Source organism: Agelaius tricolor, unplaced genomic scaffold (genome assembly GCF_023055355.1).
Source record: "Agelaius tricolor isolate 1412-34295 unplaced genomic scaffold, bAgeTri1.0.p SCAF_13, whole genome shotgun sequence".
In the NCBI taxonomy this organism is placed as follows: Eukaryota; Metazoa; Chordata; class Aves; order Passeriformes; family Icteridae; genus Agelaius; species Agelaius tricolor.
Window position 1 is genome coordinate 6,328,751 of NW_027269273.1, and position 13,044 is coordinate 6,341,794.

Consider the following 13,044-nt stretch of genomic DNA (forward strand, 5'->3'; position numbering starts at 1 on the left):
CATTTGAAAAGCTCCTGGGAAGTCTGAAAGGTAGGAGGACAGAGGGCCTGTTGAATGAGATGTGAATTTAGGCCTTGCACATCCATGTTTCCCACTGCCAGTCACCATTTCAGCTGTGAAATGTCCTTCCAATGATCAGGTGCAGATGGTGTAAGAGATTCCTGAAGCAGGAAATACAGAGCACAGATGGACTGGTTGGATTTGCAGCTTGAACAGTTTTTCACCTCTTGGAAGCTGGAGGAGTGGAGTTACCCCTTGGGTTGATATTCTACAACCTGTAGAAACTCCTGTCTGATTTTAAATTCGTTTTATAGGAGCAGTACTTGAAATCTGATGGGTCTGTAAACCCCTCTAACATCACATTCCAACTACATTATTAACACCCAAAGCACCACGTTTTGAGGAATTTCCATATGGATGGAAGCTGAATAATCACAGTTCCATTCTACTTAATGCAATAAGTAAATAATAAACTCACAAATATGGCTATGAATTGATCTCACTTCATCCCATGACCTCTTTGTCTCTTGGGCAATCCTTTAGTTTATTCTTAGAACTTTTTCCTTAAAATAGTTTCATCATCACTATCTTAGGCCATTAGGTTGTGTTCATCTGTCCTTCAAGGACAGAAGTAAAACTCTTTTCCTCTCACTCTTAGGAGATTTTAGTGTCCTTTGAGAAATCTTGCATTTATCCCAAAAAAGCAGAGTGGGAATCTTCATGGAATAAATTGCCTAACTCTTGACACATTCTTGGACCCCAATTCTTCATCTACCCCATAATAAAATTCAATTTATAAAGCATTCCTGCTAGAAATAAGCTAATTTATTAAATACAGTAGCACCCATTACGATATGTAAAGCACATTTAGGTGAAAAATGCTGATGTGAAAAAAGTAATTTAGTTTGCAAATTTTCCTTGGACTGAAACAAAAGTGTGCATGGAAATTATCCCAAGCAAATCTTTCAGCTCTATCCTTCTGATCATCTTGGTGCCTCCTCTGGATTTGCTCCAAAATGACCTTTTTTCAGTTTTCTCTTTCCTTTCTGTTGTCATAACAACTATAGTTCTCCTGTCTTTCTGTAGATAGACCAGCTATGGCCTCTCATTTATTCCCCAGTTCCAAAGCCTCTGGAAGGTGACTCTCAGTTGTGGAGGGGGTTGGTTCAGACACTGCTGATATTACCCTGAAAAACTCATCTCCAAGGAGGAACCTCTTTGTTTTCAGCTGGCCCTGGCTGCAGAGGTCACAGGTTTCTCTGGAGGACAGCAGTGACACACTCAGTGTATTACTCAGGCAGGAATTGAATTACTGCTCTCCCAAGCTTGGCATTTGCCTTGGCTGTCAAGTACACAACATCTCATAAAAGGCACTGGGCTGTTTCACTGTGCTGACTTGCAGCTCTCAGAGGCTGCAGGAGATGGGGTTGGCTTTGCCTTGATGTTCAGGAAGGAAGCTTGCCAATAATTTTGAACCAGATGAATAAACATGTGTTCTGTAAGGCTCTTTTTGTACAAATTTAATAACAAGTTGCAGAGGTTGAGGTGAGAAGAGAGGGAAGTTTGGATAAATAAAAGTGTAGCAATGTCCCAGGAGGGCCTAATGTGTGTCTAGCAAATGTTCTATGCATTACAACACTTCTTTTCTGACTAACAACAATTTCAAGGCAAGGGCTAGGAGTTGGTGGATCAGTCCTGGCAGGAGTTCCAGGCCACCTTTGGAATTAATTTCGGGTATGATCTCAATCCCTGTTTTACAGAATGACAGGAATAATGCAGAGCCCAGCATCACTCACTTGGTGAAGGGACAAAGCCCAGAACACACCTCAAATAACACAAAACCAGTCCAAGACAATGCTCCAGAAGGGTTTGAAGAGGGAGCTGAGTGCAAAGGCTTCATCCCAGAAAAGTCTGTGTCCCAGATCAGGCCTTGGCAGGTAAATCCTGCAGAGGGACAGGCAGAAAGGCTGCACTCAGAAGCCATAAGCAGAGCAGAGGGAAGGGTTCTCCAACAGAGCAGGAAACGTGGAGCCTTGTGCAGGCACTGCCTAGAGAGGTGAAATGCTCCCACTTGTGCCTTCCGAAGTGTACAATTCCAGAATATCCCATTCAAAGTCTGCTGGGATGCCAGCAGAACAGCAAGTTCTGCCTCAGCTCCAGAGGCAGTTGGAACAGCTCCAACACAGAGCAGGTATGTGTGTTTAAGAACAAGAGAGTCCAAGGAATGTTTTTCTAAGGACCCAAAGTTTGCAGTGACCATGGAGGATTCAGAAGCAGAGTTTTACCCAGTCAGCACCAGTTTATAAACAATCACGTTTAAAGCCACACTGAATTAGCCACTGGTCCTTCAGGGTCAGAAGCACAGAATAAGCTGGGGAGCCTCTAAACAAAGAGTTTCATCTTCCCAGAACAGCAGTGTGGCAGTAACACCTGGCCCATAGCTCCAAAAAGAAGATCTGCTCATGGAAAGATGGAGAATTATAGAGCACAAGGTTGTTCCACATCACCATCCTACAGCTTCTCCTGAGGGACAGCTCCCATCTCTGCTCTGGGAGCAGGCAATGGCTGGAGCTGTGCCAGGGGAGGTTTGGGTTGGATTTCAGGGCAAGGTTCTCCCCCAGAGGGTGCTGGGCACTGCCCAGGCTCCCCAGGGAAGGGGCAAAGCCCCAAGGCTGCCAGAGCTCCTGGAGGGTTTGGACAATGCTCTTAGACATGGGATGGGATTGTTGGGGTGTCTGGGCAGGACCAGGAGTTGGACTAGGTGATCCCTGTGGATCTCTTCCAATTCAGGATATTCCATGAAAATACATGAACCTGCTTCTGCCCAGATCAAATTCCTAAAGATTTTGGAAGAGGCTTTGACTAAACCAAGAACAAGGAGTGTGAGCAGTCGTTGCTGTTATAACCAGAGCCAACCACTCAGAACCATGGATGAAATCCACGGTCTTCAGTGGAAGAAATAAAGGAAAAAACCCCTAAACCTTCATTTTTCTCACTTCTCTGTATCAGATGCTTGCACATCTTGATTAGAATTCAGGATGACTCATACTCCATGGCCCTTCTAATCCCTAAAATACTACCACCACACAGAGCTGCTTGCAAAGATGCTCTAAGGCATAGTGAGAAAAGTCCCTGATAGGGATTTTCATCCTCTTTATTCAAATAAATTTTAATTCTTTTCCTTTTCAAACCTCCAGACTGATACATAACAGCAGCCACTATTTAAATTAGGTGGTGATGGTGAGTTTCTGTGATGTACTGTCCATTATTTTAAATTAAACTGAGAAAAAATGGACTCTTATCATAACTACTGAAAGTGGCTTTCCTTTCCTGTCGATTTACATCCAAATAACCAACTTATCAACCTTGCAAATGTTAACCTGCACTGAGGCAAGGAGGTGTGAAGTTCTTAAGCAGACACTCTCCTTGAGACTGAAAGGTCAGTGTGCATGTTATTTATTCTTCCTGGGGAAGGATTCTACTCTTAAGTCAGGGAAGGCTTTTACACTATCCACAGAAATAATAATGGAAGGCTTTAACCAAGGAAAGACCAGCCCCAGCCTTAATCAAAAAAAGATTCTTCAAAGGGATTCATTTCTTTAACATACAGACATAAATATATCCAGAAAATAAAATCAGGAATTGAAGAGCATTGTCCTCCAAGGAGTGACCATGCACAAGCTCAGGTTTGGATTCTACTCCTCTTGAGGGAGTCAAAACTGCCAAATCCACTCTGACTTCCACATGGGAATGTCTCTTACTGGCACCTCTTTTCCACCAATTTTAAATACCCTTAAAAACCATCCTCTCCTGGTTTTGGCTGGGATAGAGTTAAACCACAACACAAACTTGTGTTTCTCTGCTTCACCCCTCTTCTTGGAAACCCCAATAATCACTAATTTTATAATGAAGTGACATTATGGCAAAGGCAATCCTGCTGCCTGGCTGGCTCCCACCGCCATGATCAACAGTACAACCCAACATTTTGTTCCTTTTGGCATTGTTTTAGTGCAGTGAATTGAGATGGGATGGTGAAAATAAGGAAAATTTGTGGCTGGAGAAATCAGGCTCTGGGGTTAGTTGGGGAGACAGATGAAAACAGCACTGCACTGAAACACCATTTTTAATGTGCCAGAACCACTGCTTTGAGGGGAGACACAGCAGCAATGCAGCTTCCTGCAGCAAAATGTATCCAAATAATCCTAATTTCTGAAGAATAAAGCCCTTATTGTTGTAACAAGGGACAGTCTTGCCCTTAAGATCCCTTGAACACACTGGCCTGGCATCTAACACAGCAACACAAGGGAAGTCAGAGAGTATCTTAGACTCACTAAGGTTGGAAAAGACCTTTAGATCATCAGGTCCAACCACCAACCAGAGCCACCATGATGTTCACCACTAACCATGTCCTTAAGTGCCACATTCACACATTTTTTAACACCTACAGGGCTGGGCACTGCAAAGCTCCCTGGGCAGCCCCTGCCAAGGCCTGAGCACCCTTTGCATGCAGAAATTGCTGCTGCTGTCCAAGCTGAGCCTCCCCTGGCCCAGCTTGAGGCCCTTTGCCCTTGTCCTGTCCCTGTTCCCTGGCAGCACAGCCCGACCCCCCCTGGCTGTCCCCTCCTGGCAGGGAGTTGTGCAGAGTGCAAATATCTGATTCCCAGATCACTCAAACTGCCAGAGACCAAAAAGTCACAGCCTCTTATAAAATCAAATCACTTCAATGATGCATCGGAGATTTCATAGAATCCATTTTTTAAAATCAAGCCAGGTGATTTCACCAGACACAAGGTTTCACTGAGAAGCTGAAGTTGTTTAAAATAATTTCTTCACGCTGGTTTTTGGCATAAGGAAATGCAAAGCCTTCTTCCTTCTCTGTTAATTAATGTGAAGTTGCTGGTTTATGACACACTTTTGCCAGCAACTTCCCTCTTGCATCAAGCCCCTATCAGGATGTTTATCAGAAAGCATTTATTTAATAACATGGGGTTCTAAATGGCTTCCTTTAATGACACTATTTTACCCATGGTGTGTGAGAGCTGGAACATATACAGATATTTTCTTGGTAATGTGTAACTGGAGAGCTGGGATGCACAAAAACAAGCAAGACATTAAGGGAATGGAAAACAGAAATTACACAATCACTCATGTTTTGGGCTGGAAGGGACCTCAAAGCCTATTCAGTGCCATGGGTAGGGACACCTTCCACTGTCCCAGGCTGCTCCAAGCCCCATCCAGCCTGGCCTTGGGCACTGCCAGGGATGCAGGGGCAGCCCCAGCTGCTCTGGGTACCCTGTGCCAGGGCCTGCCCACCCTGCCAGGGAAGAATTCCCCCAGACCATGCTCTTATCTGGGATTTTCCAGACCCAGGGGCAGCACCTTGGCCTTGTTAAACCTCATGAGATTCCCATGAGCCACTTCCCGAGCCCCTGTGGATGGCCCTGTCCTTGAGCTGTGTCCCTGCACCCTCAGCTCAGTGTCTCCTGCTCTGCTGCTGAGGGTGCTCCTGCTCTCCCATGGATTTCATGTGGAAGAGGCTACAGAACTGCATTTACAGCTCATGGTGGCAACAGGCATGTCCTTAGGCTGAAATGAGGAGATGGACAGCTCTGCAAGCACCACAATTAGGGATTTTTGTTTCTTTTTTGGAGAGGGGCAAAAGCTACACAAAACTGAGAAGTTGCATTCCCATTCAAAAGAGAGGTCACCACATTGCTGCAAAAACCACAATTTCATCTCTCCTCACCCAAGGCTGCTGGTTCTCTGTGTCCAAAGCTAACTTGTTTCTCTCCTCAGAGCAGGACAACAGCCAGTTGGGACACACAGAGCATCACCACCTCCTCAAGACTGGGACACACAGAGCTTCAGCACCTCCTCAAGATTGGGACACACAGAGCTTCAGCACCTCCTTCTCACAGTTGTCCTCTGTTTCCCAACCAGCACAGTCTGCCTGTCAGTGTGGGGGGTCTTTCCAAGGGAACACTGTCTTCATTGTTGCTTGGACATTAAAATTGTTCTCAGTCTTGTGGCTGGTTTCTTAAAATCAGCAATCCCCAAACACTTTTGATGTGTGGTTAGCAAAGCACTTGCCCTCTGTTGCCACTGAGGTCACCTGGGGCTTGGTGGGACACTGTAGGAGCCACTCCCTAAAGGTGACTCTTTGTTCGTGCTACTCTGCCCAAAAAACTTCCTCTGGTAAGAAACAAATGAAAAAGTTGGACCAACTGGGAGGACTCTTTTTACCTATCTTTTATCACTTCATACACTCAAACATGCAATGTCCTTCTCTTTTCACCTTTGTTTATCTTCAACACAGACCAAAGAACCCCCATGGGATGGAGCATCCCCAAACTAACTCTTGGACAGTACCAGAGAGAGAAAAACCACTGTTCAAACAACCAGTTCTGCCAAGTCTTTGCTCTTTCCTGGAGTCCTGACATCCCTTTTGTCCCAGAGGCTCTGACTCCCTCTCAGCTGATCTGCTCCATCCCTTCCAGCCCGTTGGGAATGCAGGGACTGTCTGTCTGCTGCTCTGACTAATCCAGAACATGTTACACATCCCCTGCATTATTTATGCTGGCTACTTACAAGTTGATTTTTATTTATTTAAAGTTCCCATCTGTAGGTTCTGGCTCCCTTTCAAAATCTCCCACTTTCCATCGTGTTCTAATGGATATCTGTTCTCTGGGAACATCTGTCCTTAATGGGCCCTGTTAGATGTAACAGTGACACCATTTTCCATCTTATTACTTGCACACAGTTTTCTGTTTGTTTTTTAAATCTCCACAATGTTACAGCCTTCTTTTATTTTGAAACAGCAACAACAACTACAACAGAAAAAAATTAGTTTCCAGTCCTGATAAGTTTTTGATTCCCAACAAAAATATCAACACTGGGTTTGCAATGAGACACCTCAGTGTAGGAAAATATTTTGCACTGCTTAATTTATTAAATTATTAAAACCAAGTTGAAGAAAATGTGTTGGCTCACATCATTAAGGGTCTCCTGATAATTTCATTCTTTTAATCTGCTTCTTTCATTCTTTCATCCAACTCTTTTACAAGAGTTGGGATTTTTTAGGATCTCCATAAACAGTGGTTCCTTGCTCCTCCCATTTTAAGCCCCAAGACAAGTTACAAACAGTCCCTTCACAGGGGAGTCCAACAAATCCAGAAATCCCTCCCTGATAGAAGCAGCTCCTAAGGAAGAGCAGAGATATTCATCCCATGGGACAATTTCCCTAAACTTCCAACTGACCCCAAAGACTTGCAGCTCATTCACTTCCTTAACAAAAAGGATTGCTGTTTTTCAGGCCCTGCTGTGAAACTTCCAGAACTAAAGTTCATGGAACAGGAACAGGATTGTTCCTAAGATGGAACAGAGAAGCTGTGGCTGCCCCTGGATCCCTTGGAAGGGTTCCAGGCCAGGTTGGACAGGGCTTGGAACAACCTGGGATATTGGAAGGTGTCCCTGCCCGTGGCAGGGGGCCTTTCCAAGCCAGACCATTCTGGGATGATTCCTTGATGATGATTCTGGGAGAGGCATCTTTTGTATTTTACAGCCCTTGGCTGGCGAGCGGCAATGCCCAGCTCAGCACACATCACCTGTGGAAGGAATTCTTCTTCCCTTTGCATCTACCTCTGTAGGATTTCAGCTGCCACTGCCTTGCCCAGCAGTTAATTCTGCCTCAATCCTGCTGCAGTTTGCCACAGTCAGCACTCAGCTAGCTCCAGTGCTCTGGAGGAAGCACTGGCAGCACACCCCGTGTCTTTCGCAGCTCATTTATCAGTTGAGTATCACAGGTTTGTGCAGATTCCTTGGAGACTGTGCTGCTGTCATCCTCTCACTCGGGAAACTGCTCAGTTACTCCAACCTTCTGCTTCCTAGCTTTTGACCAATTTTTTTCACTGTTTTGTAGAGCATTCTTTTTCTTTCTCATCCTTTTGGCTTTAATCCCAAATCCTCAGAGGGTTGGACACAGCACAGCATACTCGTGATGATCTACTCCTGTTCCACTGATGAAGACCCATTTTGGGGCTCATTTGCTCCTTTTAATGATCATTTGGTATCAGTCTGGGCATGCTACTCTGCAGGTGGGGCTGTACTAAGATTTCCCATCCCTGGCAGTGCCCAAGGCCAGGTTTGGACAGGGCTTGGAGCAGCTTGGGACAGTGGAAGGTGTCCCTGCCCATGGCAGGGGCATGGAACTAGAAGAGCTCCCTCTGGAGCTCCCCTTGGGAGGGCTCTGCCCCAGCTCTGTCCCAGTGGCTGAGCTGCTGCAGTTCTCCTACCCTAATGGAGGTTTCCTCCCTTGAGGAACAGGACTGCTCACTTAGAGCCTGAGATCCACCCTGGCTTGGTTCCATTTTTTGGTTTGTTTGGGGATTTTTGGAGAGGAGGAGGCAGATGGGCTGGTTCCATGAAAATCAGTTCCAAGGCTGCTACAATAACCCACTTCTTGCTAGTCTGGCACCTTCCTCCTACTCCCCAGGCAAAGGTTGGCTTCACACCTGCACCAATTTACACTTGATGGAATCAGGTTCAGAACTTGATATTTTAGATCTAAAATTTTATTTATTCTAACTTTATAACATACCTAGGCTCTGAACTATTTAGAGGAAATGGCAGCTCTTGGAGGAACAGGTGTCCTGGCAAATTCTGGAGTTGTGAAAGCTTCAGCTACATGCTACAATCAAACACTTTCCCTGAAAAATAAGTTGAACTTCCATATGCTGAGGCTCTTGTTTTGTTTACAACAGCCCCCTGCTCTTAGTCCCTAACACAATGGCTTATGATTAATAAATTTTATGTTGCATTTGTTCTACTAATCCATAAAGTCCACAAAATTCTTTTGTGAAATTCTTGTGTCCTTCGTGGCATTACAGGGGTTTCAAAACCTGCATCAAAGACCTTGTTCCAAGGTCACTTAAGGAGCATTAGAGAGGGCTCTTCATGAGACCTGTCCCTCAGGAATGCTTCTGATTCCTCCCCTGCACCTGGAGCTCACCTCATCCTGTCCCATCCCCTCTTTTCCAAGCTCCTTATCTGCCTTATCCAGCTCCTTATAAATCCTGTATTAATGTGCACCATCTCCTCTTTCAATAATAATTTCCTCTGGGAACTGCACTGAATAAATTCTGCCTATAAATCCAGAGAGTTTAAGCCCCCTGCAACTCTGTAGTGTGAGATGTTCACTGGCTCAGCAAAAACAACCATCCTGGTACTCAGATCAAATCATCTGCTGAGCAGCATTTTCTCTTTTATCCCACTTTTCACTCAGGACCTTCTGGATTACTCTTTGTTCCAAACCTGACCTAAGAAATCTGCTGATCTGCATGGACTTTCCAGGATCTCCTTTTGCCCAGTATTCTCACATCAGAATGCATTCTATCCCCAGATGGAAATGAACATTAAAGGTTTTTTGCTAGGGAGCAGAGATAACAATTGAAAAAGCAATGGATTCGCTATCTCCAAAGGAAGTTGCTAACAAAACCAAGAGCTTTGCTGTGCTTTAGTCAAATAAATCACACAGACTCAGCAACAAAAAATCCCAACTAAAAGGAGAATTGGAATTGAAGGATGAGTTTCCAGATTCTTCCCTTGACAGCAACATTAAACTGATGTGGATGTAGAAGGAGAATGGAAATCCTGCCCTGACAATTTCTTTGGCAAGAATTAGTTCCTGCCATTTGAGAACAACTGTTTCATACTGCTCATCAAGTTTTGAATCTTTATATGAATTTTTCCTAGGAAAGAAATAACTTTTTTTTGTTCCATTGCAGTTTATGTTGGCACCCGAGTTCAGCACCCAGAAAAAAGAAACTGCCACATTTCCTCCTCCTACTCCTCCCCTCCTGCCACTCTGTGTTCAAAATCCCAGCCAGAATTGAAACACAACTTGAGGGGAGATAATCCTGGCCATGAGATGTGCATTCCCAACAAAACCAAGCCTCTTTTCCCTGTGGCCCAGCAGAGCTGCTGAGCTGATTTCCATCTTGTGATTCCAATCAACAAATTCTCAGTGCCACAGAGTGTGCAGCAGCAGCCAGCATTCCAGGAGGACACATTTTCCCTCCTTTCCCCACCACATTTTCTGAGTTAGAAATTTCAAAGGCATGACCCTCCCCATGAAAGCATGGTTCTCATTGTTTGTCTGTACAGACATCCTAAAACATCCCTGAATTTAACACCAGGAAGGCAAAAGTTAAGGAATACAATGAAAGAAAAAATAATGTCATTTTCAAGAAGTGCAGCGGGCAAAGTGGCAAATGAAAACCATCAGGGGTGAACTCAGCCTCAAGGAACACAGATTATTACAAATATTCAAGAGAGGATTTTGGGAACAATTTCCAGCAAAAACATGCCCATATTAAAAGGGAATTATCACAGTACCTTAACTGCACTTCTCAGCCATAGCTGTAGAGATTATATGATGATCACCTGGAAAATGAAAAAGTAGAAGATTAATGATATTGTTCATATCTTAATTACTGTTTAAGAAGAGCAACTAATCTGACACATTTTCCTTTCTTTAAATAGTTTTCACCTCCCAAACAAACAGAGAAGAGCAGAACACACAGCTTTCAATATCAGCTGTTTTATTCCTGATAAAGGTAGCTTCAATGAGAAAAATAACAAGAAAACAATGCCTGAGGTTTTCATTAAAGTAGTTTACATATTTTCATGAAGGCTGTCAACTTGGAAACCAGGGAGAAACTCATAACAAGTTTTATCCTTCTAAAATACCCACCCTAAAACACATCAGGCACTTATCTGTAATTTGTTTTGAATCAAATATATTCTCTGCCCTTCCCCAAGATGAAATATTGAACAGGAAAATCTCTGACTGGCTCTTTCCAGCTCCTTTTTGCCGTGTGTCTGTGAGTTATCCCAAGGATGGAGAGCAAAACTGAGGGGTGCAGGGGCATTTTGGGGCTGCTTCTCCAGTGTTTATCCAACTGAGACTGTGCCATGGAGGAATTCAGGAAAATCCAGGAAGCATTTGGGCCTCCAGGCATGGACTGGGTTGGAGGTTTCTCCTTTCTCCCAGCAACAAAGGGAAATACAGGGCAGAGACCCCAGGGCTCCAAACAGGGAGGGAGACACCTAGAAAAGTGGGAGGCACCTTGAAATGTGTTATTTGGGGGGCTTGGAAATTAAATTGCCCAGGTGCTGGGCTAATTTCACCTTTTGCTTTTGAGAAAAAACCATATAATACATATAATTCCTTCCCAATATCCCATTCATCCCTTGCCCTCTGGCAGTGGGAAGCCATTCCCTGTGTCCTACCCCTCTATCCCAAGTCCCAATTCCCTCTCCAGCTCTTTTTTAGCCCCTTTAGGCCCTGCAAGGGGCTCTGATTTCTCCCTGCAGCCTTCTCCTGTCTGGGCTGCTCAGCACAGAATCCACATTCCATTGAAATTAGCCAGCTTGCCATGCTCTCCAAGCAGAAACAGGGAATTTTAGGCACACACAGTTTGCTTTGCAATAACCCAACAAAATCTGCTGCCTTGTTCTGAGGTGGAATAAATCCACACTACACTGGGCAGTGAGATTTAGGAGCTAACTCCCAGCTTTGAAGGCTGATGGAAATTTGGGGAAATACGTGCATGTTGTGTGGACTTGCAACAAAATATTCCATAAGGGGAAACAACACGGTATTTTCATAGCCTTCAGAATTTAACTGAGTATAAATGGGTAAAGCCTCAGTAACAAGACACCAGATGTGTGTGGGAGTGCATCACTCTTCCCAGGTCTGCTTGACCAAACCATTTATCTCTTCTATATATAAATACATATATACAAAAAGAAAGAAGTACAACCAGACAAAAATAAGGCACAGACAGCACACAGTTCATTACAGCAGATATTTGTTTGCATTTCTGAAGACACCCAACAGTTCAAATATAATTTAAAAAAAGAAATAAATGTTTCCAGCATAGAAATATTCAGCTGAAACTTCCACCTGAAAGAATTCCTATTCCCTGCTTTACACAGAGCTGGAGAAGAGAAGGCTCCAGAGAGACCTCCAAGTTCATTTCAGTGCCTAAAGGGGCTCCAAGGGAGCTGGAGAGGGACTTGGGACAAGGCATGGAGAGACAGGACACAGGGAATGGCTCCCAGTGCCAGAGGGCAGGGCTGGGTGGGATATTGGCAATGAGGAATTGTTCCCTGGCAGGGTGGGCAGGCCCTGGCACAGGGTGCCCAGAGCAGCTGGGGCTGCCCCTGCATCCCTGGCAGTGCCCAAGGCCAGGCTGGAGCAGCCTGGGACAGTGGAAGGTGTCCCTGCCATGGCAGGGGGTGGGATAGGAGGTTTTTAAGGTCCATTCCAAAGCTGAGGATGGGAGGGAAGCTGCTCTGGGCTGTGTGAAACACAGGCACCTTCTGCCAGCAGTGTGGTCACCTCTGGATTCCACCCCCAAAAATCCACACTGCTAAGGCTGCAATTGCTTTGCCCAGAGAATTCCCAGTCCCTCAGGCATGGATGAGAGGTACTAAATGAATTCCACTGCCATGACAACAGTGTTTCATCCTTGCTTTACTCAGAGATTAATGCCCATTGTCAGCAGCTTTTATGATAAATGATTGTCATTGTGAATTTTGGTAATGAAGATGCATCATGCTGTGTGTTGTTCACACACTGCAGAACACTTCTCCTCTAATCAGCAAGGGCTTGGAGCTCTGGAGATTGTTTTGCAGACAAAAAAAAAAAAAAAAATATAGGCTGTTGGGATAGGTATTGGTTTGTATTTTAATGTTGGAAATAGAGCCAGCGTCTTCAATGCTGAGTTTCCCTGGAAAGTGATGACAGAACTTTGGGCTTTGGTGTGAAAGAAGCAGGTGAAAGCAAGAACTGCTGGATCCACTTCATCCACACTGTCTATAATTTTGGGGTTCACTTTGCATGTTACACTCCCCCTGGAAGAAACAGTCCCCCCTCAGGCTCTCACATCCCTGTTGGTGGGAGCAGAGCATTTGGTGCCCACCGGACACCAAATCTGCTTTAGTTTCCTCATTTAAAGGCACAAAACCACACAGAACTAA

The 13,044-nt window shown here is 44.7% G+C and overlaps 1 protein-coding gene across 3 annotated transcripts in view; it reads right to left on the bottom strand.

The window, feature by feature from the left end:
• PCDH15 (protocadherin related 15) overlaps positions 1 to 13,044 on the bottom strand; it is a 642,625-nt gene that overhangs the window by 367,313 nt on the left and 262,268 nt on the right. For all 3 annotated transcript variants that reach the window (XM_071438580.1, XM_071438579.1, XM_071438578.1), the window contains exon 4: positions 10,393 to 10,440. The gene's annotated coding sequence lies outside the window, so the exon portion shown is untranslated. The remainder of the gene's footprint in view (positions 1 to 10,392; positions 10,441 to 13,044) is intronic.